Source organism: Haematobia irritans, chromosome 5 (genome assembly GCF_050003625.1).
Source record: "Haematobia irritans isolate KBUSLIRL chromosome 5, ASM5000362v1, whole genome shotgun sequence".
NCBI lineage: Eukaryota > Metazoa > Arthropoda > Insecta > Diptera > Muscidae > Haematobia > Haematobia irritans.
In genome coordinates, this window is record NC_134401.1 from 55,676,591 (window position 1) to 55,704,494 (window position 27,904).

Sequence of the window (27,904 nt, forward strand, 5' to 3'; positions counted from 1 at the left end):
CTTCATTGCAGCCAAATTTTTTCCCTGCGAGCATCCTTTTGAGGTCTGAGAACAAGAAAAAGTTGCTGGGGCCAGATCTGGAGAATACGGTGGGTGGGGAAGCAATTCGAAGCCCAATTCATGAAATTCTCAATGACTTGTGACACGGTGCGCTGTCTTGGTGGAACAACACTCTTTTCTTCTTCATATGGGACCATTTCGCCGCGATTGCGACCTTCAAACGCTCCAATAACGCCGTATAATAGTCACTGTTGATGGTTTTTCCCTTCTCAAAATAATCGATAAAAATTATTCCATGCGCATCCCAAAACACAGAGGCCATTACTTTGCCAGCGGACTTTTGAGTCTTTCCACGCTTCGGAGACGGTTCACCGGTCGCTGTCCATTCAGCCGACTGTCGATTGGACTCAGGAGTGTAGTGATGGAGCCATGTTTCATCCATTGTCACATATCGACGGAAAAACTCAGGTGTATTACGAGTTAACAGCTGCAAACACCGCTCAGAATGTTTTTGGTCAAATGTGAGCTCGCGCGGCACCCATTTTGCACAGATCTTCCCCATATCCAAATATTGATGAATGATATGACCAACACGTTCCTTTGATATCTTTAAGGCCTCTGCTATCTCGATCAACTTCATTTTACGGTCATTCAAAATCATATTGTGGATTTGTTTGATGTTTTCGTCGGTAACCACCTCTTTCGGGCGTCCACTGCGTTCACCGTCCTCCGTGCTCATTTCACCACGCTTGAATTTTGCATACCAATCAATTATTGTTGATTTCCCTGGGGCAGAGTCCGGAAACTCATTATCAAGCCAAGTTTTTGCTTCCACCGTAGTATTTCCCTTCAGAAAAAAGTATTTTATCAAAACACGAAATTCCTTTTTTTCCATTTTTTTCACAATAACAAAAGTTGCTTCACAAAAGACGCTCTATCTCACAAACTAATTGACTTACAGACGTCAAATTTGGACACGAATCATATAAAAATAATATGCATTTAATACTAGCGACGGCATCTACCGGTCAGACCGGGGACTTATCAGCCAATCTGTTAGCTTGCTTCGATCACCGTGTCAACGCTCAACGTATCAACGAAACTGTCAACAAAAACGACAATCACAATCATCAACCCAACAGTCAACGACAACGAATCGTCAACGATAATCCCGAATCACCAAAACCGAACTATCAACCGAACAGTCAACGAATCGTCAACGATAATTCCGAATCATTAACCGAATAGTCAACGACGCAGAATCGTCGACGACAATCTCAAATCAACAAAACGGAATCATCATCCCCGAACGCTGTATCAATAGATCGTTAACGACAACCGAATCAACAGATCGTTAACGACAAACCCGAATTAACGAATCGTCAGCAACGAAACCCAAACCAACGACCTAATTCGCCTCCACGAGCGCCAAATCAACGACGAACCTCAATAACGAATATCCACCAAGGCCGTCTCCACGACACTCCTGAATTCCAAGCTTATAATAAGAATTAATTTTTTTACTTTACTTTATATGCGTACTATGTATATAAAGTAAAACGACCATCAATAAAACCTGTACTGTTCAACCTGTTAAGGCATAAATCGTGTTTTTATTTTAAGGTTTGTGGGTCCTTAAAGGTAATCCTGGTAATCTAACTACTGATCTGATCTCAGCCTGCAACAAAACCAAAAACGTTATAATCTTGTGTACCCTCCACCATGGATTACGTACAAAGTTCTACTACAGACATTCGGTTATGATTATTAGAAAACATATACACTTCTCCAAGGAGATAAAATTTATAGGGGACTATATTTAGCATTTTCAAATGAAACCTTTGACAAATCAAGTGCAACCTTTTTCAAATCAAATGAAACAGGATTTCAACAAATATTCGGCTTATTTATTAACCGCTTTAAAATCTGCAAAATATCATTGAAATCGATTCAGACTTAGATATAGCCCCCATACGTGTATATTCTCCAATTTTCCGAAATTAGCTTATTAACTCTTCTTACTCAAAGTTGGCACAATCTAACCTTCTATAATATCAATTAACCCTGAAAATAGCCTCTACATTAAAAAAACGTTTACTTGGATCCAAAGATTTTGATCTTCCCTTAAAAATTTTGGTATTGCTAAATCCTCAAAATAAGTCCTAGCTTATATTTGAAGGCTTTTTATCTTAAATATAAAGATTCAATATCTCAGTTAATTTAAGGACGATTTCCCAAAATTAAAAATGTGTTTCTTACTTTAAGGAAAATTTACTCCAGTTCAGCATCTTTGGTTTGAAGTTTTTTTTTTAGTTTAGCTTTTTAGTTAGAGAAATCAATGTATACACCGAATTATAGTTTCTACACAAAACATTTAGTAGATCAAATAATTCATAGTTATGTCCACAAAATTCCGTCTAGTAAAAAGTTTCTAGTTATACGATTTACAGCATTATCTCTGATATAAATATTTAGAAGTATAAGATAATTTTAGTGCCTTATAAGAGAAACTATAATCAGATTTTAACACTGGTAACCCGTACCTTTTAAATGGCAAATGGTACATAAAAAAATAATAAAAAATATAGTTGTGGCATATAGTTGACTGATAGAACATGAACGAATTATAGTTCCATATTTCATTTACAGCGTTGAGTGTCAGAATACTCGTGTATACATACATATATGTGCATCAGCAAGTGTATATGTGTGTATAACCACAAGAATGTTTTGTTGGTATAACCACTTGAGTCGAAATTTCTATGTGTGTGCGTTTGTGTTTGTCTCTCTCTCTCTCTGTCTCTGAATACTTCACACAGTAGTAATATTTATAAGGCGAGCACTACTGCATACCACTTACAACACTTGCACTCATATTTACCATTTACCACTTACCAGCACTTCTGCTGGCAAGTCCTTGAAGCCAGTTATTGCTAACCCTTTTCGCTGTTGCCCAACTGGCAAGATACCATCTTTAAAAGAAATTGGCATTCTCTCAAGCCCTACCAAAATGATATGAATTTTTCTCATATACTCGTATATGTGTGTGTGTGTGAGTGTTTATATTGAATAGTTTTAAGTGCAGCAAGTTTCTCATACCGAATCCTCGCCCTCTTCACCCACCACCATCATGAGAATTTAGCTACTTTTACTTTGCCACTATTCAACGATGCACATTTCATATTTAGACATAGTCATGACCAACAATTCTAAATAGTATGAAGTTGTAAAATATTTAATAACTCCTTTTATTTTTTTGGTTTACGTTCTCCCAGACCGAGTTTATTTCATTGGAATATTTGTGTAAACATTCCGTCTGGCGGCACTAAAAGAATTCAACTGAAATACAACAGTGATGGTGGGCATCAGGATACGACTCCAAAGCTGTGCAGATCTTATTTAAAATTTATGAATTTAAATGATTTAGTGTCTTCTGTACGATTTTAACTTCCGAAGACTACATAAATTGTAAGAATATATAACTGCCAAAAAATAGGTTGGACGAAAAATTAAAACAAACTTTCGTGCACCCAAAATAGGACAAAGATGACCGAAATATTGCGATGCAAAGGCAGGTTTTCTTAAGAGTTTATATACTTACATGTACTTATTAAAATTGCCTAGAGTATTGTTAACTTGAGAGTAGAACTCACCTGAAAGAAAAGAAAAATCAATCGTTAGTATTGAAAAAAATATGAAAGAACTCAAAATTGGAATAAGCCGATTAAATAAAGTACAGTGAAAATCGACATTCTCAAAAAAAAAAAAAAACAAGTAAGTAGAAAGTCGGGCGGGGCCGACTATATCATACCCTAAACCACCATTACAGAATTAGTAATCATAAGCATTTGTGGGGTAACATATAGGTCTGGGAGATAAACCGCAGTTACATATTTAAGAAAATTAAGGGGTACATGTCTATGGGTGCTTTGTGTCAATCTGACTATAGCTCATAGTCAATGTTGCCAGGGAAAATGTTCGGTTTACCCTACAAGGACAAAAAAAGTTCCCTACTTTCCCACACATTCCCAAACAATTTTCCCTACTATATTTTTCGTTAAATTTAAAAAAAAAAAATACAAAACAAAAATGGTTCTAAGTACTTTATTATCTTAAAACATGAATATGCAACGTATATAACTTAGAATATAAATTTGTATTACCACCACGGTTGCCACAGTTGGTAGAATTCTACCCAAATTAGTAACCTTTCCACAGAAATAAAATTTTGAGAAAATATTTTATAGAAATAATATTTTGAAAAAAATTTCTATAGAAAAATTTCAACAAAATGTTCTATAGAAATAAAATGTTGACAAAATTTTCTACAGGAATAAAGTTTACCACACATTATTAAAGATCAAGCCTTGCCGGCTTCTAATTTCCTCCTCTAGAGCCACCAAAATGTAAAAATTATTACAAATTATGTTGAGTGAAAATGTCCTACATTGTCCCTACAAGACGCTAAATATTAGAAAAACCCTACATATAGGGAATTTCCCCTACTTCTAGCAACACTGGCTGTGTTGATATTGCACCTACGGAGTTAGTATGCCACTAATATTGAGCCCATTATTAAAAAAGAGAAAATCGCTAAATTAGTGTGGGTAATAAATCAAAATTTGTAAAAATCGAGCAATATTCTTATGTAAAAGCTACAAGTACGTATAAATACGATCGGCTAGTACATCAAAATTTGAAATTTGAGTAACATTGGTTAATAAATAAGAGTATTATGGCCAAATTTGGGAAAATAGAGCGATGCATATATATGGAAGCTATATCTAAATCTGAACCAAATTGCATAATATTTTGCGGGTTTGATTAATACCACAAAAGGTTATTTTGTGCAAGATTTGAGTAAGATCAGTTAAGAAATGAGGCTTGTATGGTCAAACATAAGGTTATTAGGGGCGAATTTTTCAAAATCGGGTGATACATATATGGGAGCTATATCTACATCTGAACCGTTTTCGATGAAATTTTGCACATATAGTTAGTACTATAGAGGACTGAATCTAGCAAACTTTTAGTAAGATCGGTTAATAAATAAGGGTTCTATGGCCAAATTTGGGAAAATCGGGCTATACATATATATGGGAGCTATATCTAAATCTGAACCGATTTCGATGATTTTTTGCACATATAGTAGGTGCTATAGAAGACTACATTTAGCCAAATTTGATAAATAAGGGTTTTGTGGCCAAATTTGGGAAAATCGGGCGATACATATATATGGGAGCTATATCTAAATCTGAACCGATTTGGATGAAATTTTGCAGACTTGAAGGGCGATGGAGAAGATTACCTTTTGCCAAATTTGGTGACGATGCGTTTGCAAAAACGCGCAACGTGACCCCATTTGTCGAAATCCGGCGATACATATATATGGGAGCTATATCTACATTTGATCCGATTTCTTCAAATTCAATAGCGTTCGTCCTTGTGCCCAAAAAACTCCTTGTACCAAATTTCATCAAAATCGGTTAATAATTGCGATCGGAATCCTGTGAACAACAAATACATGGACAGACGGACGGACGGACGGACACCAAGCGCTAGATCGACTCAGGAGGTGATTCTGAGTACCTAATCAATGTAGTGTTTTTCAGGCTGAAATATTAGCAATAAGAGAGTTGGCGAATTAGTTGAGAAGTAGCCTTCCAACAAATGTTGGTAATAATGTATACTCAGACAGTCAAACTGCAATAAAATCCTTGGGCTATGTGTTCCTTGACTCGAAAACGGCCATGGACTGTCGTAGATCTCTCAAAGAGATGGCTGAGCAGTACAATATTCACCTAATATGGGTGCCTGGCCGCAGGAACATACCAGGGAACAGCGAAGCGGATGAGTTAGCAAGGCTAGGAACAGGGGAACTAGAATCTGATGGTATGCCTCGGGCTACCAGCAAACTCATACTGCGTGAGAACGCTATTATGATGGCGAATGTCCGATGGGAGAATTGCAAGGGTTGCAACGACACTAAACAAATATGGTACCATCTAAACTTAAACCACACACTCGATTTGTTAGTGTTTCCAAGGCGTCAGCTAACACTCCTGATATCTGCTGCAACGGGTCGCTGCCTGATTGGCAAGTTTGCAAATACGATTGGCGCGAAGTATAATGACTACTGAATGAGTTGTCATGATGCGGAGGAAAAGGGATCAATTAAACACATCTTATGGGAATGTACTTCGTTTTGTGTCAGGCGTAAGCGAATAGTAGGAGCATAGATCTTTAGACTACTGGCGGACCTGCAAAACGTCAAATTAACCAGTCTGCTAATGTTTTTGGAATAATCTGGTTGTTTCAACAGAAGAAAAATAATCGAGTAGGTTCAGCAGTTAAAATTAGAAATGTTTATATGTAATAGGTACTTTTAGTTAATGTGGTATCACAACGGACTGAATAGTCTAAGTGATCCTGAAACTTAATCGGGCTTCCACTTTAATCAAAACTACAGCATGACTGTTCGTTATTGACGAATTTGGCAACTTCACTAAAAGCCCATCCAATGGACCCTGAAGTTAGTAGCTCAGTGGACGAATGCAAACGTGTAATTTCTTTGTATGATGATTTGAGTTTCCATCATGCTGGATATTCGTAATGGGTACCTATTACTACGGCACTTCAGCTCGAGGGTTCAATTGCCAAATCGTCAAAGCTCGAATAATCTTTGCAGCGAACATCAAATGGGTAGACGGACGGACAACCAGGTCTAGATCTAACGACATGATTGAGAGTAGGGTATTATACACAAAGTTGGGTAAAAGACCATCACTTCTAGTAGTAATGTTTTAACGAGACAAGACACATAGCGTTCGTATCAAATAATATAGGGATTATCTACTCACTTAAATTCAAAAGAAGTGAGTGACTGTAACTCATTTTTCTCAAATTAATTATTAGATGAAATTCAATACCATTTGCAAATACAATACAAATATTTGTGTTATCAAGTGAATTACTTATCAGATATTCCCCTCAAATTATTGTTAACAAATTTACAATGGAATAATCATGTCCAAATTACCCAAATCTCAATTACGTATTTTCAATTTAGTAGCATATGCATTAGCAAATTAGAGAAGAGAAGCTCAATTGCTAAACTTTATTTACTTAAATTAAACCCATGGCCGATTGTCATATTTGCATAATTACCAATAATTTAATTGCAACAAATTTGTTTTCAACAAAACCCATAATCTAACAAAACAATCACAATTAACAAATAGCCAATTATGCCTGTTAAACAAGTCTCCCAGAGATTAGAATATGGCTGATGAAGGATCGCATATGCAGTGGAGTATTATTGCTTCGACATTATTAAATGTGAGCTATACTAAATAACAGCAACTGTGTGAAAAACAATAGTCCCTTTTTTGTAACTTTTAACATTATTTAAACGAAACACATTGAAATCGATACACGGAGAAAATTAATTTATTAAATATAAAGAAAAGAATTAATTGCATTTAATTTAATTAACTGTTCATTTTATTTTCCACCGCGGAGCCGCCTTCGCTTTACTTCGAGGTGAACCCCATAATGAATCAGGCCCATCTCTTCTTACGGCCTCTTCGCGGAATTTTCGTTCGTCTTGAGGCCAATAATTACTCGTTGACATCTCGAGAACTAGAGTCTATCGAATCACAATTGTTTCGGTGTCCGATAGAAAATCATAAATCATGAGTTCTTGGCGATTTTCGAATTTTGTAGCAACTTCAACAGACCATCCATACGTCGTTTATCGCATCGCCAGATGCATGTCGTCCGTCTTCTTTCGAAGAACGCATTCTTCATATCTGCTTACAACTTCCCATTGACTCTCATTCAGTAACATTTTGTTGACTACATTTCGGGGTGACATACGGCCGATCTCATTCTTCCTTCCTCGTACATTCCCGTGTTCTTACTACATCTCCCCATACGGTTAAAATATTTACGAAAATAACCGTGATCAGATAGCATCTAAGTTGGTTGGTTGGCAAGAAAAATCTTCCACCGGTCAGTTGCCTGAAGGCCTATTGAGATCGTTCCCGCTATCATTACTACGGCTTCTCCCGATTCTGTGCGGTACGCTGATGTAACCCTCAGGGCTGCTATTCTCTACACAGAGAAAAGTTTATTGGCTCGGGTCTGTCGTTGTTATGTCGGTGCCCGGATTTCAGAGCCATATATGAGTATGCTGTTTCTCATCTCTTTGAGTACTTTCCATATACTTGGGAGCGTTCCTCCAATATTTGCGATGACAAAGGCTGCCGTTATCATGGCAACCTTTGTCATCGCAAAAGCCGCATGCAAGAGCAGGAGTCGTCGTAAAATCATTGTGCAATACGTTTTGTCTGCCCTGCTGCGTTAATAAATCAATTTTTTGTTATAGTTTGCATGCATTATATTTTAGATTAGCCTAAGTGTTATATTATTAAATAAATTATATTAAAACTAAAAACTTCGCGAACCTTTTTATACCCTCCACCATAGGATGGGGGTATATTAACTTTGCCATTCCGTTTGTAACACATCGAAATATTGCTCTAAGACCCCATAAAGTATATATATTCTGGGTCGTGGTGAAATTCTGAGTCTATCTAAGCATGTACGTCCGTCCGTCCGTCCGTCTGTTGAAATCACGCTAACTTCCGAACGAAACAAGCTATCGACTTGAAACTTGGCACAAGTAGTTGTTATTGATGTAGATCGGATGGTATTGAAAATGGGCCATATCGGTCCACTTTTACGTATAGCCCCCATATAAACGGACCCCCAAATTTGGCTTGCGAGGCCTCTAAGAGAAGCAAATTTCATCCGATCCGGCTGATAGGATGAAATTTGCCACATCGGTCCATAACTATATATAGCCCCCATATAAACGGACCCCCAAATTTCGCTTGCGATTGCTCTAAGAGAAGCAAATTTTATCCGATCCGGCTGAAATTTGGTACATGGTGTTAGTATATGGTCTCTAACAGCCATGCAAAAATTGGTCCATATCGGTCCATAATTACATATAGCCCCCATATAAACCGATCACCCGATTTGGCTTGCGGAGCCTCTAAGAGAACAAAATTTCATCCGAACCGGCTGAAATTTGATACATGGTGTTGGTATATGTTCTCTAATGACCATGCAAAAATTGGTCCATATCGGTCCATAATTATATATAGCCCCCATATAAGCCGATCCCCAGATTTGACCTCCGGAGCCTCTTAGAGGAGCAAAATTCATCCGACTGAAATTTGCAACGTGGTGTTAGTATAAGACCGCTAATAACCATGCCAAAATTGGTCCATATCGGTCTATAGTTATATATAGCCGATCCCCAATCACACAAAAATTGGTCCATATCGGTTCATAATCATGGTTGCCACACGTGCCAAAAATAATCTACCAAAATTTTATTTTTATAGATAACATTGTCAAAATGTTATTTCCATAGAAAATTTTGTCAAAATTTTATTTCTATAGAAAATTTTCTCAAAATTTTATTTCTATAGATATTTTTTTCCAAATTTTATTTCTGTAGAAAATTTTTTTCCAAATTTTACTTCTATAGAAAATGTTGTCAAAATGTTATTTCTATAGAAACTTTAAACTTAATTATATACGTATTTAATCGGCCTTTTTTAGTTTAAACGGTGTTAGGAAGTTTTAAGATACCTTGCCATCGGCAAGTGTTACCGCAACCCAAGTAATTCGATTGTGGATGATACTCTTCAGTGGAAGTTTCTACGCAATCCATGGTGGAGGGTACATAAGCTTCTGCCTGGCCGAACTTACGGCCGTATATACTTGTTTTTTTGTTTACTGACTCAAAGATAAAAAATCTCCTACATCTGTATTTCTAGAGGCAAATGTCGCCTTGTTAGCAGTAATAGTTCAGTTTTTTATATGTAGTCCATGCGAGTCCAGCCAAGTTTTCGTTCGTATCATTGTTTGACGCAGTTTGCGGTGGACCTCTTCCGTGTTTGTAGCTCCTATTACCGAAATAATATCGTCTGCGTAGACCACTAGGAATGTGTCATTTGTCATATCCATCCTTAAAATTTCGTCGTACATTGCGATCCACAGGTCTGGTCCTAGGATTGATCCTTGTGCGGCATCTGGGGTGATTTTCTCTCTTCTTGGCCCTTGTGTTGCCTTTTATATCAGTACGCGGTCCTTTAGGTAATGTCTTAGGATCGTCATTAGGTATTTTGATCTAATTTAATGTAATTTACTCTAATTTAATTGACATAATTCCATGTTACTTGTGTGCATTTAGGATATTTTTCATGGTGTATGAATTTTACTTTCAAAAGAGACACTGAGCATATGCTCAGTGGTGGTCATGTTCGATGTCTAAAATGAAGTGGAGGTGATGATTGGTATGGCAGTTTTGGTTGAAATTTATATGATAATGGTCATGGTTCGAACAGCCAACATTCAAACGAACGGTCACTGACATTGATAAACCATCCAAATGATAATTCTTCAATTAACAGAGTTTCATTTTGTTTCATTAGAATACAAAACACATCCACCAATTGATAGCCATGCAAATTCCAAATGGTTGAAAACGAATGTATTTCTGCCCTGGGACTCTGGACCATAAACAGAATATCAAGCGTTGATTGTAATGCCATATGCTAAATTACATGAAATTTATTTCAATAGAATCAAATGAGAAAATGACTACATCCACAAATAATGAATGACAAGAAGATTTTTTTGTTAGGATTATAGACGATCTAGTCAACAAAAACATATCATTGGATTGCAATTAGGAAATTTATAGGGGTAGCACATTAAACTGGGTCATTGCAAAAGGACTTTCATTGTAATAGCCATATATTTAGAATAGGACACATTAATTTACTCCAGATTTTATTTGTAAAGTTAGTTTTTTCTCACAAATGAGAGAAAGTTGTGAATAAGGAAATGTTATTCACAACTTTATGAGTGTTATGAATATGACACAATTGGTTTGAGCAATAATTCTCGAAGGAATGAACCAAAAAATGTCGGCCTAGAGAACCCACGTAACATGGATTGATATTGTAACCTATTTTTAAAGGTAACTGAATAAATTTTGCCTTATCCAATATTGTAAAAAGACCAAAGAGAAGGCTGGATAAATTTGCCTTATTCGATATTTCTTGGGAAAACAGCGAGACTTTTGAATAATCCAATATTACAGAAAACTTTGTATTTTCTAATTATGCCCAAATTCAACCTACGAAAAAATTCGCAATGCCTTTTGCTATTCAACTCTCCTTGATGAACAGTTAGAAATAACAAAGAGTCGATATGAATAGAATGGAACTCAATTAGCGTATGAAAGGCAGATGAGTTAAGAAATAACTTGATGCTCACCGTTTCAGTTGTATAAAGCAAGTGTTTATTTATTTCATTTTATACTTACGTCGAATATCAATCCGTCGTATTAAAATTCTCTCTTTTGTTTTCCGCCAAATCTTGACGTGTATCGATTTTCAGAATAAGCACTATTTACGCAGGATTATTCATAGATGGATGTTCGATAACAAAAAAACTTAAATTCAATTCAATTACAAACTCAAATACGATTTCGATATAATTCAAATTGATATATACTAATATACGTATAAAAAATGTAAATTTAAACACTAACCTATCTGTAGAAAAGACAAAGTAAATTCGTTTCTAGAACCCACTCTTATACTACCACCAATAGTGGATGATGATATGATAAAAAGCGTGGAAAATATTTTCTTTTGTGAAGAATTGTGTAAAATTGCTGAAAATGCAAATGAAATAATTAAACATAAATTAGACATATTCACTTTCAAATGTTGAGAAAAAATTGTCAAAAACTCTTAATAGGACAAACAAATCAAGTATAAAAGGCCGAATGTAATGTATCCTCCGCCATGGATTGCAGACAATCAATTTGTTTTACATATTTATATACAAATAATTAAACTGAGTAAAGGGAGATTATGATTTTGCATATTGTAATTTCAATGCGAGGACATGGCGAATATGGAATTGGAATTATTGAAAAGACAATGCCAGATACCAATATCCACAAGTCTAACTATACACATGTTTCATCGCTGGCTAAGCCGAATTTCCAAAGTGTTTAGTGTATTATTTTGGTGTTCAGATAGGTCTAATAAGATGAAATATTTATTAATTGGATAAACGAACGGATATAAGAACAGTACATTCGTAATTTGATCGACAAATAGTTCCGAGATGGAAACATTCACGAAGATTCATTTCATAATATTCTCAACATTCGTGCGTCGATGAATAACTTCCAAGCTAAAGGGTGATACGGTCAAAATTTGATCAATATAAACTTGACGTCTTTCTTTCAATTTTGCATTTAAAAAACCTGAACACTTTGAAGGTGTGTGTGTGTAGAATGTTGCTCCTATTTTGATTTTGGAATTCACTCTTCAGTTGTCAAAATGCCGTCCAAGCAAGAAGAGCAGCGTATCAAAATTTTGCTCGCGCATCGCGAAAATCCGAGCTACTCGCACGCAAAGCTGGCAAAATCGCTAAAAGTTGCCAAATCAACCGTTACAAATGTAATTAAAGTGTTTGTGGAACGTTTGTCGACAGCCAGGAAGTCTGGATCGGGGGGAAATCGAAAACCGGAAGCCGCTGAAACGACAAAGAGTGTTGCCGGTAGTTTCAAGCGAAATCCTAACCTCTCTCTCCGAGATGCCGCAAATAAGCTGGGTGTATCGTCTACAACCGCGCATCGAGCCAAAAAACGAGCCGGACTATCGACTTACAAGAAGGTAGTGACTCCAAAGCGCGATGATAAACAAAATACGACGGCCAAAGCGCGATCCCGGAGGCTGTACACGACGATGCTGACGAAGTTTGACTGCGTGGTAATGGACGTCGAAACCTACGTCAAAGCCGACTACAAGCAGCTTCCGGGACGGGAGTTTTATACGGCAAAAAGAAGGGGAAAGGTAGCAGATATTTTCAAGCACATAAAACTGTCAAAGTTCGCAAAGAAATATCTGGTTTGGCAAGCCATCTGTACCTGTGGCTTGAAAAGCAGCATTTTCATAGCTTCCGGGACTGTCAACCAAGAAATTTACGTGAAAGGGTGTTTAAATAAACGTCTGCTGCCTTTCCTGAAGAAACACGGATGTTCCGTACTGTTTTGGCCGGATTTGGCATTTTGACATTACGGTAAAAAGGCCATGGAGTGGTACGCCAAGGACAAGAACCCTCCCAACACGCCAGAGCTCCGCCCAATTGAGAAATACTGGGCTATTGTCAAGCGGAACCTAAAGAAGACCAAAAAAACTGCTAAGGACGAGCAGCAGTTCAAGGCAAACTGGCTTTCTGCGGCGAAGAAGGTATCTGATGTACAAAATCTGATGGCAGGTGTCAAGCGTGAGGCCCGGCAATTCGGATTTGGAAAAGCGAAAGCCTAACTGAATATTTTTCCTGAATTTTATACTAATTGAACTTGAAAAAGAAATTTAATTTGATTTTTTAAATAAACGATTTCACCGATTTACACGCGTTTTCCCTTGACAAAATTTTGACCGTATCACCCTTTATATATGCATCGCCCGATTTGCCATAATACTCTTATTTATTAACCAACGTTACTTAAATTTCACATTTTGATGTATTGGACGATCTATTTAGCCATACATGTAGCTTGTACATAAATATATTGGCCGATTTGCACAAATTTGGATTTATTACCCAAACTAATTGAGCGATTTCCTCTTTTTTTAATAATGGAAGCAATATTAGAGGCATACAAACTCTGTAGGTTCAGAATCAACTATAGCTCCTAATATCAGACATTTCTGTTCAGTTTGTGATAAAACTCCCATAACTATGTACCCCTTAAAGTTCTTACATATGGAAATACCGGTTATCTTCCAATCATATACCACTCATACCCCACAAACAATGTTTACTAATTCAGTAGGGGTGGTTTAGGGTATGATATAGTCGACCCCGCCCGACTTTCTACTGTACTCACTGGTTTTTTATTAAAATCTTCATGAAAAACCTCTCCTTCTACCAAGACTTTCCAAAAGGTTCACGCTAAGGCTTATACGCTGTATTTTTTTTAAATTCCTCGCTCACTAAACTTTTGTCATTCTGTGGTCGAGATCTTCAAATGTTCCTTCTCTCTTGCTACATTGCTATTTAAATCCTTACAAAAATATAACCAATTTCAGTGGCTTCTAGTCAGGCAATTTCATCGTAAACGGATGTTTTATTTCCGCTTATCGCCAAAATGATAGGCTCACTTGCAGGCGCTGGTGTTGTCTGGGTGATAAAGTTCATAAAACTTAAACGTGAAGAAGTCTGCTCTAAACTGTGAAACAGGAAACAATTGCTTGGAATATTTGCGGTTGGCAAAGACTTCATTTCTTTTAACAGATCTGCAGAATGTGGACATTGACTTATAGACATTTTCGAAAATGTGGCACTGTGCTTGTCCAGTGGAAGAGGCTTCCTTTTCGGGGCACATGTTTACCGGTAGTTGAGAATTGTGTGACTGTTACCTCTGAAATGGAAGATATGAAACAAATTTTGACTTTTAACTTCAACCTCAAACCAAAAGATCCTGTTGCAGCCTTCAAGTAAAGTTGGCATAGAATATTCTTCCACTCTGCTTGGAAGGATGTGTATGTGTGTGAGTGCATGGACGGTGTTTGCAATATCCTTTAGGATGAATGTTTTGCTGGTTACAAATGAAGTTTTGCATCAGCCGTAGACAGGAAATTCATCTTTGTCATGAGCATTCTGTTTTGGGTTATTTTGTTGCCCCTTTCGATTGCTCATTTGACTCCTTGTATTGTGAGAGTTTAGGAGATTTTTGGAATGTAGCCCCTTAACTTTTGCCTTAATGAATCTTTGATGCTAAAACATAAATTGTGGTAAGTTCATAATTGTGTAGATTTTTACATTTTATATGAAATTGTTTGCTATACACTCATAAAAGTTTACTTGGATCCAAAGATTTTGACCTTCGCTTAAAGATTTTAGCAAGATGTGAGACAAGGTTGCTGCTTCTCTGAAATAAATAAATGTTTAGGGCCAACCTTACTCTTCCATGTGTCCCAGTCGTAAAAGTCCAACGGGTTAAGATCCGGAGATTTTGGTGACCACTGTGTAGTCGAAATGAATAGAGGAACCTCTTTTGTAAGTAATTCATTGTTGACGCGTGCTGAGTACAATGGTAGATTTTTTACTGTTTGGTAGATTGGTTGAATTCTTTATGTTTTGGTAAATTTTAATTTTTTCTATAGAAATACAATTTTGACAAAATTTTCTTTAGATATAAAATAAAATTTTATGTACAAACAAGTATATACGGCCGTAAGTTCGGCCAGGCCGAAGCTTATGTACCCTCCACCATGGATTACGTAGAAACTTCTACTGAAGCCGATGGCAAGGTTTCTTAAACCTTCCTAACACCGTAATATATACCACATAGTCCATACGTGGTATATATTAAAATACAAAAGGCCGATTAAATACGTATATAATTAAGTTTAAAGTTTCTATAGAAATAAAATTTTGACAAAATAAAATTTTGACAACATTTTCTATAGAAGTAAAATTTTGACTAAATTTTCTATAGAAATAAAATTTAGAAAAAAAAAAATTTTATAGAAATAAAATTTTGTCAAAAATTTCGATAGAAATAAAATTTTGACAAAATGTTCTATAGAAATAACATTTTGACAATGTTTTCTATAGAAATAAAATTTTGGTAGATTATTTTTGGCTCGAGTGGCAACCATGATTATGAACCCATATGGACCAATTTTTGTGTGATTGGGGATCGGCTATATATAACTATAGACCGATATGGACCAATTTTGGCATGGATATTAGCGGCCTTATACTAACACCACGTTGCAAATTTCAACCGGATCGGATGAATTTTGCTCCTCCAAGAGGCTCCGGAGATCAAATCTGGTGAACGGTTTATATGGGGGCTATATATAATTATCGACCGATATGGACCAATTTTTGCATGGTCATTCGAGAACATATACCAACACCATGTCCCAAATTTCAGCCGGATTGAGTGACATTTTCGTTTCTTAGAGGCTCCGCAAGTCAAATCGGGGGATCGGTTTATATGGGGGCTATATATAATTATGGAATGATGTGGACCAATTTTTGCATGGTTGTTAGAGACCATATACTAACACCATGTGCCAAATTTCAGCCGGATCGGATGAAATTTGCTTCTCTTAGAGCGATCGCAAGCCAAATTTGGGGGTCCATTTATATGGGAGCTATAGCGTGATTTCAACAGACGGACGGACGAACATGCTCAGATCGACTCAGAATTTCACCACGACCCAGAATATATATACTTTATGGGGTTTTAGAGCAATATTTCGATGTGTTACAAACGGAATGACAAAGTTAATATACCCCCATCCTATGGTGGAGGGAATAAAAACTGTACGAAAATTTATTTATTTAAAGCCAACTATAAAAACCTTTTTTCGGGAGATTCGAGTGCCATTTACATTGGGTTTGGGGAGCCACCGTGGTGCATTGGTTAGCATGCCTACCTTGCATACACAGGGTCGTGGGGTCGAACCCAGTTTCGACCAAACACCAAAAAGTTTTTCGGCGGTGGACTATCTCACCTCAGTAATGTTGGTGACATTTCTGAGAGTTTCAAAGCTTCTCTAAGTGGTTTCACTTCAATGTGGAACGCCGTTCGAACTCGGCTATAAAAAGGACCTCCTTTTTAGACTATTCAGTCCTTTCATTTAGACTATTCTGTCCATTGTAATACCACAGTGGTGAACTTCTCTGTTATCACTGAGCGTTGCCCGATTCCATGTTAAGCTCAATTTCAAGAGACCTCCTTTTTATAGCCGAGAACGAACGGCGTTCAACATTGCAGTGAAACCACTTAGAGAAGCTTTGAAATTCCCAGAAATGTCACCAGCATTACTGAGGTAGGATAATTCAGCGCTGAAAAACTTGTTGGTGTTCGGTAGCAGCTGAAATCGAACCCACGATCTTTTGTATGCAAGGCGGTCATGATAACCATTGCACCACGATGGCTCTCTATAGAAAAAATTTAAACAAAATTTTGTATAGACATAAAATTTTGACAAAATTTCCTATAGACATAAAATTTTGACAAAATTTCCTATAGAAATAAAATTTGGACAAAATTTTCTATAGAAATAAAATTTTGACAAAATTTTATATAGACATAAAATTTGGCAAAATTTTCTATAGAAATAACATTTTCTGCAGAAATAAAATTTTGACAAAATTTTATATAAAAATACAATTTTGACCAAATTTTCTATAGAAATAAAATTTTGACAAAACTTTCTATAGAAATAAATTTCTGACAAAATTTTTCATAGAAATTCAAATTTAGACAAAATTTTCTACAAAAATAAAATTTTGACAAATTTTTCTGTAAAACTAACACTTTTGACAAAATTTGCTATAGAAATAAAGTATTGAAAAAATGTTCTATAGAAATAAAATTTTTACAAAATTTTATATAGAAATAAAAAAAATTTTTACAAAATTTTCTATATAAATAAAATTTTGACAAATAATATAATGATAGTTTTTTGGCTCGAGTGCAACCATACTTGCGGGCCTCTGGGACAAGAAAATTATATACGATCTGGTTGAAATTTGGTATGTGGTGTTAATAACAAAGAAAAACACATTTTTTTTTTTGTCAAAATTCGTTTTTTTGTTTATTCAACGTAGTTCCCTTCAAGAGCGATACAACGATTATAAGGACCTTCCAATTTTACCATTTTGGTAGTACTCCTTCGGTTTTGCCTCAAAATAGGCCTCAGTTTCGGCGATCACCTCTTCATTGCAGCCAAATTTATTCCCTGCGAGCATCCCTTTGAGGTCTGAGAACAAGAACAAGTCGCTGGGGCCAGATCTGGAGAATACGGTGGGTGGGGAAGCAATTAGAAGCCCAATTCATGAATTTTTGCCATCGTTCTCAATGACTTGTGACACGGTGCGTTGTCTTGGTGGAACAACACTTTTTTCTTCTTCATATGGGACCGTTTTGCCGCGATTTGGACCTTCAAACGCTCCAATAACGCCATATAATAGTCACTGTTGATGGTTTTTCCCTTCTCAAGATAATCGATAAAAATTATTCCATACGCATCCCAAAAAAACAGAGGCCATTACTTTGCTAGCGGACTTTTGAGTCTTTCCACGCTTTGGAGACGGTTCACCGCTCGCTGTCCACTCAGCCGACTGTCGATTGGACTCAGGAGTGTAGTGATGGAGCCATGTTTCATCCATTGTCACATATCGACGGAAAAACTCGTGTGTATTTTGAGTCAACAGCTGCAAACACCGCTCAGAATCATCAACACGTTGTTGTTTTTGGTCAAATGTGAGCTCGCGCGGCACCCATTTTGCACAGAGCTTCCGCATATCCAAATATTGATGAAGGATATGACCAACACGTTCCTTTGATATCTTTAAGGCCTCTGCTATATCGACCAACTTCATTTTACGGTCATTCAAAATCATTTTGTGGATTTTGTTTTTTTTTTTTTTTTTTTTTATTTTTTCGTCGGTAACCACGTCTTTCGGGCGTCCACTGCGTTCACCGTCTTCCGTGCTCATTTCTCCACGCTTGATTTTTTTTCCATTTTTTTCGCAATAACAAAAGTTGCTTCACAAAAGACGCTCTATCTCACAAACTAATTGACTTACAGACGTCAAATTTTGACACGAATCATTTGAAGGTTGGTACTATATAAAAATAATATGCATTTAATACTAGCGACGCCATCTATGTGTCAGACCGACGCCATCTTATCAGCCAACCTGTTAATCTGCTTCCATATGGGTAAAGACGACCCAGGTGATTCGATTGTAGACGACAGTCTTTAGTGGATCTTTCTACGCAATCTATGGTAGAGGGTAGTTAAGATTCGGACTGGCCGAACTTACGTCCAAATATACTTGGTTCTTCTATGATAGGGTGTAATTTCGTTAGAAAGTACAACAGGACATTCAATTTTCCTTGGATTTAATAACGTTTTGTGGAAATCTCAAAATGTGGAGTGCCATTTAGTTTAATTTTTGCACGAGTTAGGTTATTCTTCTTATAGAACAGATTTATTTTTTTTTTTCGATACTAGTCCTGTAATAGGACCGCCAATCCCCTCAAAAAAGTGAACTCTCTATTTCACTAAAGCCAACTAAACTTAATTTTAGTTCATGGTTTTATTATGTTTGGAGAAAATTTCCTTTACTCCAAAAAATTTTTTGCGTATATTAACTAAAAAACGGGAAAAATTATACGCAAATTAAGCATAGAGATTTACTAAATTTGTATTTCTCACAAAATAGTTGATTATTTCTTTAAATTTGTAAATTTTACTACAAATGCGACCATCATGAACTTCGGACTTCACTAAAGACATTCTTGCTATTTTGAACTCTAATTTTTTCCTTCAAACTACAAAATTTTCTTTAAGATTTAAAAAAAAAATTATTATGTCTAATAAATTTTCTTGAATTTGACGAAAAGTATTTATTTACTTTTGTGTTATCGGCGTGATACCAGCGTTTGTAATACGGTTTAGTTAAAATTTTCTAAAAATATTCAAAATTTTCTTAAATTAACTAAAAGTTTTCTTCCTGGTGGGTTCACTGATTTTTTCAGTGTGCCAATTTGCACCAATTTTCCGTTGTCGTAATATTGTCAAATAATTTTATATTTTAACTCAACGGAAAAATATTTCTACTCTTATATCGCACCAAATCGACCATACATTTTTCCTCGAATCATTCGTACAAACAATTCAGTCATGTCCATTGGCATTGATGACCCATATTTTAAGTTAACCTACATTTATTGACAGAAAGGAAATTATATTTGATACAAAGTTCCCGTAACGATCATTCATCTTAGTCCTTCTTATTTTACAATAATATTTGTTTTCAACTTTTGCTGTATTTACCCAACCCTCTCCAAGCACTTACCTCGCCCACGCCCCACTCTGCATTCAAGAGCCCAGTGGAAAGTTTTTCATTATTAATCACTTTATAGCATTAAAGAAAAATATAGTCGATACTTTCGGTCGGACAAATACAAGGATATTTTCCATGAACCTCATACTGCAATTGCCATATAATCCCCGGGAATCCTTAAAAGCAGAGAAAATGTATCAAATATTGCAACTTTTGCCTTTTGTCGAAAATAAAAAAAATCGCCCAACCATCGAAGAGGAAAAATGAAAATACAAAGTTTTTCTTAATACTTAAAAAAATAAAGTTTAGCTGTAGTTTGTAGTGGACGTGAATTTGGGTTATGCTAGCGATTCATGTTTGCTGTGGCCGATTCAAACCATTGCAGCGATGGCAACACTTCGTCATAGTTGGGGTCACAAGAAATATCAGTGTTGTTGCAAGCAAGGAAGGTGGAAAATTTAATTCGGCTTACTTACTTGCTTATGCTGATTTTATGGTTAAAAATTTCACTTCCTTTTATTCGCTATAAAGAGTGATAGTGGGAGACTGTGGTTTACATAGGTCATATAAAAGAAAGCCTTGGTTTTATTTTGGCTCTAATAACTTTGGTACTGATGCCGAGCCAAAGAAGCGGAGAAATGCACTAAGGATGCATTAAAAAAAAAACTCGTATTCTTATTTTAAAGGCAAGAAAACTTTGTTCTTATGAAAATATTTTTTTTTCGTGCACACAGTGCCGTTGATATATATTGCAGTCAATTTTAGTTTGCTATAATTTCTAAATCGCTCATCTGACAGTTGACTGATCTATTCCTGTGACAATTCATTTTATTATTTAAAAACTTATAAAAGCATTTTGATCTATTGCATTCAGAAACAAAGGAATTCGTGATGGAATTCAAGGGTAAAAGAGAATTTTCTTTATATTTGGCTGGTCCATATATGAGTGGCTATCGTGACACATAGATGGCGTCGCCAGTATTAAATGCATATTATTTTTATATAGCACCAACCTTCAAATGATTCATGTCAAAATTTGACGTCTGTAAGTTAATGAGTTTGTGAGATAGAGCGTCTTTTGTGAAGCAACTTTTGTTCTTGTGAAAAAAAATGGAAAAAAAGCAATTTCGTGTTTTGATAAAATACTGTTTTCTGAAGGGAAAAAATACGGTGGAAGCAAAAACTTGGCTTGATAATGAGTTTCCGGACTCTGCCCTAGGGAAATCAACAATAATTGATTGGTATGCAAAATTCAAGCGTGGAGGACGGTGAACGCAGTGGACGCCCGAAAGGGACGGTTACCGACGGAAACATCAAAAAAATCCACAAAATGATTTTGAATGACCGTAAAATGAAGTTGATCGAGATAGCAGAGGCCTTAAAGATATCAAAGGAACGTGTTGGTCATCAATATTTGGATATGCGGAAGCTCTGTGCGTAATGGGTGCCGCGCGAGATCACATTTGACCAAAAACAACAACGTGTTGATGATTCTGAGCGGTGTTTGCAGCTGTTAACTCGTAATACACCCGAGTTTTTCCGTCGATATGTGACAATGGATGAAACATGGCTCCATCACTACACTCCTGAGTCCAATCGACAGTGGCTGAGTGGACAGCGATCGGTTAACCGTCTCCGAAGCGTGGAAAGACACAAAGGTCCGCTGGCAAAGTAATGGCCTCTGTTTTTTGGGATGCGCATGGAATAATTTTTATCGATTATCTTGAGAAAGGAAAAACCATCAACAGTGACTATTATATGGAGTAATGGGAGCGTTTGAAGGTCGAAATCGCGGCAAAACGGCTCCATATGAAGAAGAAAAAAGTGTTGTTCCACCAAGACGACGCACCGTGCCACAAGTCATTGAGAACGATGGCAAAAATTCATGAATTGGGCTTCGAATTGTGCTTCAAAAGGATGCTTGCAGGGAAAAAATTTGGCTGCAATGAAGAGGTGATCGCCGAAACTGAGGCCTATTTTGAGGCAAAGTCGAAGGAGTACTACCAAAATGGTATCAAAAAATTGGAAGGTCGTTATAATCGTTGTATCGCTCTTGAAGGGAACTATGTTGAATAATAAAAACGAATTTTGACAAAAAAATGTGTTTTTCTTTGTTAGACCGGGGACTTATCAGCCAACCTTTTATATCCTCTTTTTACTTAAATCCAAAGATTTTGCCTTCCCTTATGGCTCTTGGTATTAATTTCAGCCAAAAAGATTCGGCTTCTATAAAATAAAGCTTTAAAACTAGGACCAATAAAATTAAATCAAAATTTGTTGTTTTTTTGTATCTTGACAACAAAGCAAAAAAGCATTAAAAACTAGGATATGTTGTTCAATACTTTATTGAAACGACGCTTTTGACATGAAACATAGCATGATTTCTACTAGAGGTGGAGAACTATCGATAGCCGGCGCCATCGATAGTCGACGATAGTAATTTTACAACCATCGATAGTTGACGATAGTACTATCGATATTCGACGATAGTATCGTCCACAATAATATACATATTTGGTTCTTATTTAAAATTTGTTTAATATTTTAATATGAATATTTTACGATATTAATGTTATTTGATCCAAAAGATTTGGTTTAAAAATAAAATAATGCTAACATTTTTCGCCTCTCGAAAACAGTTTGTCCCGCTTTGTTTCAGGGATGTTTGTGTCGTACAAAACGGCTCTTTTAAAGTAAGAAGCTACTGAATGTATTGACGATCTACAACTTCTGCTTGTCGATGCAATATTGGCAGTATCCGCCGAAATAGCAGGAATCAGAGGCTAGAATTTCCAAGCCAGAATGGTATCTTTTTAAGATGGTCGTGAAAATTCGATGTGTTTCTGCTCGTTTTATACTCCTTTCCGCAATCAAGGCACTTTGAAAATTGTTTGTCCTCTGACCTTTTAAAATATTTCCATACTTGAAAGATTTTATTTTTCTTTTTTCTCTCGGTAGCCAAATCTTTCTCTGAGTTTGTGCTGTTGTAATCACATGCCTGACATAGTCGACTCACTGACTGTCATGGAGCTCCGAAGTTTAGCTGAAATTCAACACATAGTCAAAACTCAGAACTACTTTAAAAGTAAATATTACACTTCTTTGGAGGAAGCGATCCATTCCTTTTAATGCTGGAGCAGACGTCACAAAAAAGGAAAATATTTGGTGATGTGAAAGCCAAACTATCGACTAACTATCGATAGTACTATCGAAAATGTCTGGCTGCTATCGATAGTAGCTCGATAGTGCCCAACAGTCGATAGTGCCGATAGTGCTATCGATAGTTCTCCACCTCTAATTTCTACTTCAGGTCGAGTATGAATTTGGAAATTTAAGGTTTGGTTTTTAACGGTCTTTGATAGCACATGAAGAAAAAACCTGAAAAAATTATTAAATTAACACTCAAATTTAAAAGAGAATTATATTTCAAAGTTTTTTTTTTCTCTCGAGCTCAATACCAAAATCCTTAGTGTAAAGACAAAATCTTTAGAAACGGACATGCTTTTTTTAGTGCAATGGTTGCTTCGCTTGCACGAAAATGGACAGTTACCGAATTAGGTCCTCTCCGATGAGAAGTCACTCCACATTGAGCAGTTTGTGAAGAAACAAAATGATCGGATTTATGGCCAATGAGGCCGCTAAAAATGTACAACTTTGATTGGGCACAACAACTCAAACGCCACCGATGGTAAAGATGTGGACCTCCGATGGTCGTTACGCGCTTGTATTCATCGACCGTAGGGTCAAAATACATTCTGAATATTATCGGGAATATGTCCTAAAGACATACCCATGTTTCAAGAGCAAAATGATATTTTCGAATGGCGAACATATAGCATGTTTGTCCCAACCATATTATTTTCTCAGAAATTATGTATTTGATTTCGGCAAGCATTTTATTTTTGGTAAGAGAACAACAATTTTGAGCAAAAATGTCCATGTTCCCCATCAAAAACAACATTTTTCTATTAAACTATTTTTGATGTTCCTCTTAGAGCACTATTGAATCCCTTGTCAGACAAACATTTTGGCCGCAGACCATGGATATTCCATTCCGGACGTATGTTCGTCCGAGCCGAATCTTATGTACCCTCCACCATGGATTGCGTAAAATCCCAGCAAAAAAAGCGTCGCCAAAAAAGTAATGAAAATGTTCTTTTTGGATCCGGAAGTGGTGCAAAATTGACGCAGAAGCGATGAATTTAACATAGGCGTGCCATAGGACGGAAGTCCTCCATTTCAACAGTCGTTGCACTGAATTTGCATCACTTCTTTAGGTGTGATCCGAATTCAATGTTTTGGATGTAAATTTAAAAATTCTGTGATATTTTGTCAAATAAATAATTTTTATAATTTTTTTTATAATTTTAATGGATTCTAACGCTTGTCGGAAACGTTTAACTACAAATATTTCCAAAAATTCACAATTTTTTTAGATTGGAATTCGGATTTTTTTCGACAAAATTTAAATGATTTCTACCATTTTATGAATTCTTACTCTGTTTTTAACCTATTTGAAATAAAAAAGTTAAAATTAACCATTAAAAGTATGAAAAAACCAAGTTATAAAAAATTTAATTAAAAGAACTTCCTGGGTAGTTAAAATAAAGAACATCATTGGGAGTACATCTTCTGGAAGTGCTTTTAAAGTTGTGCCTTTGGAAGAACTTCCAAATTTTTTTGCTGGCATCTTCTACTAAAGGCTATAATCCACAATCGAATTATTTGGGCTGTGGTAACACTTGCCGATGGCAAGTGTGCTTTAATATTCTTAACATTGTCTTCTAAATTGTAAATTAGTCCATATGGACTAAGATTACATACCTATATAATTCAGTTCTTGATCGGGGAGTCTATAAATAATTATTAATCGATTTAAACCAACTTTTGCTCGGTAATTATATACTAGTACAATGTACCCAATTTCAACCTGATCGAATGAAATTTGTTCCTCTAATAGGCTCGCAAAAGTCAAATTTGGGGTTCAGTTTATATGGGAACTCTATATAATTATGGACCGATATGGACCAATTTATGCATGATTGTTGAAAGCCATATACTAACACCACGTACCAACATTCAATCGAATCGGGAGAAATTTGCTCCTCCAAGAGGCTCCGAAAGTCAAATCTGCGGATCGATTTATATGGAGGCTATACGTAAAAGTGATCCGGTATGTCCCATTTGCAATACCATCCGACCAACATCAATAATAACTTCAAGTTCAAGTTTAGTTCGGAAGTTAGCGTGATTTAGACAGACGGACGGACATCCCTAAATCAACTCAGAAATTCACCACGACCCACAATATACATATACTTTAAGGGGTTTTAGACCAATATTTTGATGTGTTGCAAAAGGAATGACAAAGTTAATATACCCCCCTTCCTATGGTGGAGGGTATAAAAAAGGTTTCTCGCTTGATTTCTATCGCACAAAGACTAGCATAAATTCTGGATCTCAAGTCCCAATGAACTTTTGCCTCTGGGAAGTTTTGGAGAGTAAATATGACTCAAAAAAATACTAAAGTGTCTATCATTTCAAAATGGCGCTCCAGCGGGAATGTTCCAAAATAGAGACAGAGTCATATTCATGCAGCATCTGATGGATATGTAGGCCATAATTCGTGCTTAAGGTAACCAATTTGAAAAAAATTAAATCGATTCTATAATTTAATGTTATTTTCCACATTTTTACTTTTGAGCAATAAAACTATTGAAGTCGTAATTTTCGGTAATAAAAAAATGTATTTGGAATAAACGAATTCTTAACGCTTTGACCGATGTCCACTAGAGAGGCAATTCGAAAACGACACAAAACTATAATTCCCCACTTAGTTTCGATTTATTTCTCAATGTTTTTTGAAAGTAGAAGCTGTTATCTAAAGACAATAAGCTTATATGAAAATTGTAATAATATGTAGTAGGTTTATTCGGTAGTGAAAGGGTTAATATCAGCAATTCTTATTTGGATATAGCCTCAATATTGATCGATTTTACTTCTCATCTATTCTCATCATAAGGGTTCATATGGTATTTAATGCGATTTTCGTGGGTTAAGATTTGTCTAGAGTTTGTGCAAAAGTGGTTCTTATAGATCCACACAATAATGTAGTATCCATGTCTTAAAATCTTTAATTAATCACGGAATACGTACTTGAAATTCTATATGTTATCTTGTAATATGAAGTTTTTCATAAGAATATATTCCATATAATCCATTGTGGTAGGTATTTTCGGTCCTGTCGTATAACTAGTAATTATCTTAGATTACTACTAAATATTTCTTATAAACAAAAAAATTCTTGCAATCGTAATGAACTAAACATCGGATATCCACCTAGCAAATATTCACTTAAAAATGTTCACGCTCAATGGAACAATTCAACTGACACCTACTGCAAATGCAATCACGTAATGGGTAAGTGGTAAAATTTTTAACATTTCCCCAAAGCAGTGAACTTTGAAGAATTTTGTATGTGTTTTGGATTTATTTCAGTTTCCGTTTCCTTGTATTTCCGCTTGAGTGATTATTTGGACAGATTTTTGTTTTTCTGTTGTAGCACAGGAGTTGTGTACAAAACCTGTAGGAGATCAATAACAACTCCTGTAAAAGAAATCACTGAAATGGACAGGTGGCTTACAGGCTGTGGCTGGTAAAATTGTTTTTATGTTTTCCTCTCTTCCAACAAAAATAGTTTCACTGGGCTTGACAACTCCGACAAGGAAATTGGATTTTCCTTTGTTCTAGCGATGAAGGAGACATGCTTTTGGAGTCAAGCTTCCAAATGTTCATACATTGAAATTTAATTTTTACGAATATTGCAGCCAAACGACTACTCTCTTGTGGCGGGGGTTAGAATATTGATATTGCGGCTAACAGCGGGAGATGCTACAAAGTCTGTTCCATCGCACAGTGGGCCAAATGACAGGTTTTTGACGCATTAAATCAACGGAAACACCCAGAGCTCTGAAATTTTGTACATATACCACTGGGGATGAGAATAAAGTACGATTAAAATTTTGGACCGATCCGCCCACTTTAAAATGAAGGCCTATTTCAACCCAAAGGAAGCGCCTAGAGCGCTGAAATTTTGTACATGTACCACTGGGGATGAGAATAAATTATGATAAAAAATTCGGACCGATCCGCCCATTGCCACGCCCACTTTAAAATGAAGGGCGTATTTCAACCCAAAGGAAGCGCTTAGAGCTCTAAATTTTTGTACATGTACCACTGGGGATGAGAATAAAGTATAATCAACATTTCGGACCGATCCGGCCACTGCCACGCCCACTTTCTAGTGTAGGATGTATCTCAACCACATTTATCATACACCAAATCAAATATTTCAAAATGTAGTAACATTGGAAACTGAAAATCTAGATTAGAACTGATGCTCACTGTTACTCCATCTTGATCACTGCCTTAAAGTGTATATGATTTAGCAATTTTAGTTTAATTCAATCGCTCATTTTAGCTAAAAGTTTCAAATACCATCATTTCTGCAACACTATGTTGAAATGGGAACATATTCGTTAAAAAATAACATTTTGTTCTTGAAACATATTTGCAGTGATCATATTACTTCTGTACGTGTCACTACCTTGACACTCTGCTATATGTAAGTCTATATGTAAATATTAGCTTTATGATTAAGCATATTTTGTAACTGAACTTGTATCGACGAATCAGTTGCAGTAAGACACCCAGGACGACATTTTATTTTATATACCTATTATTAATGATATGGTAGATATTGCAGATTTACCTAAATTTCTCATTCGTTACCATTGTTTTGTCCAGATGTTTCTACTAAACAAAGTAACGCTACTTCATTCTATTTCCCTGCACAATTATTTTACTTTTTTCTTGATGGTAGACTTATCACTTTTTAATGTTTTTGCATTAT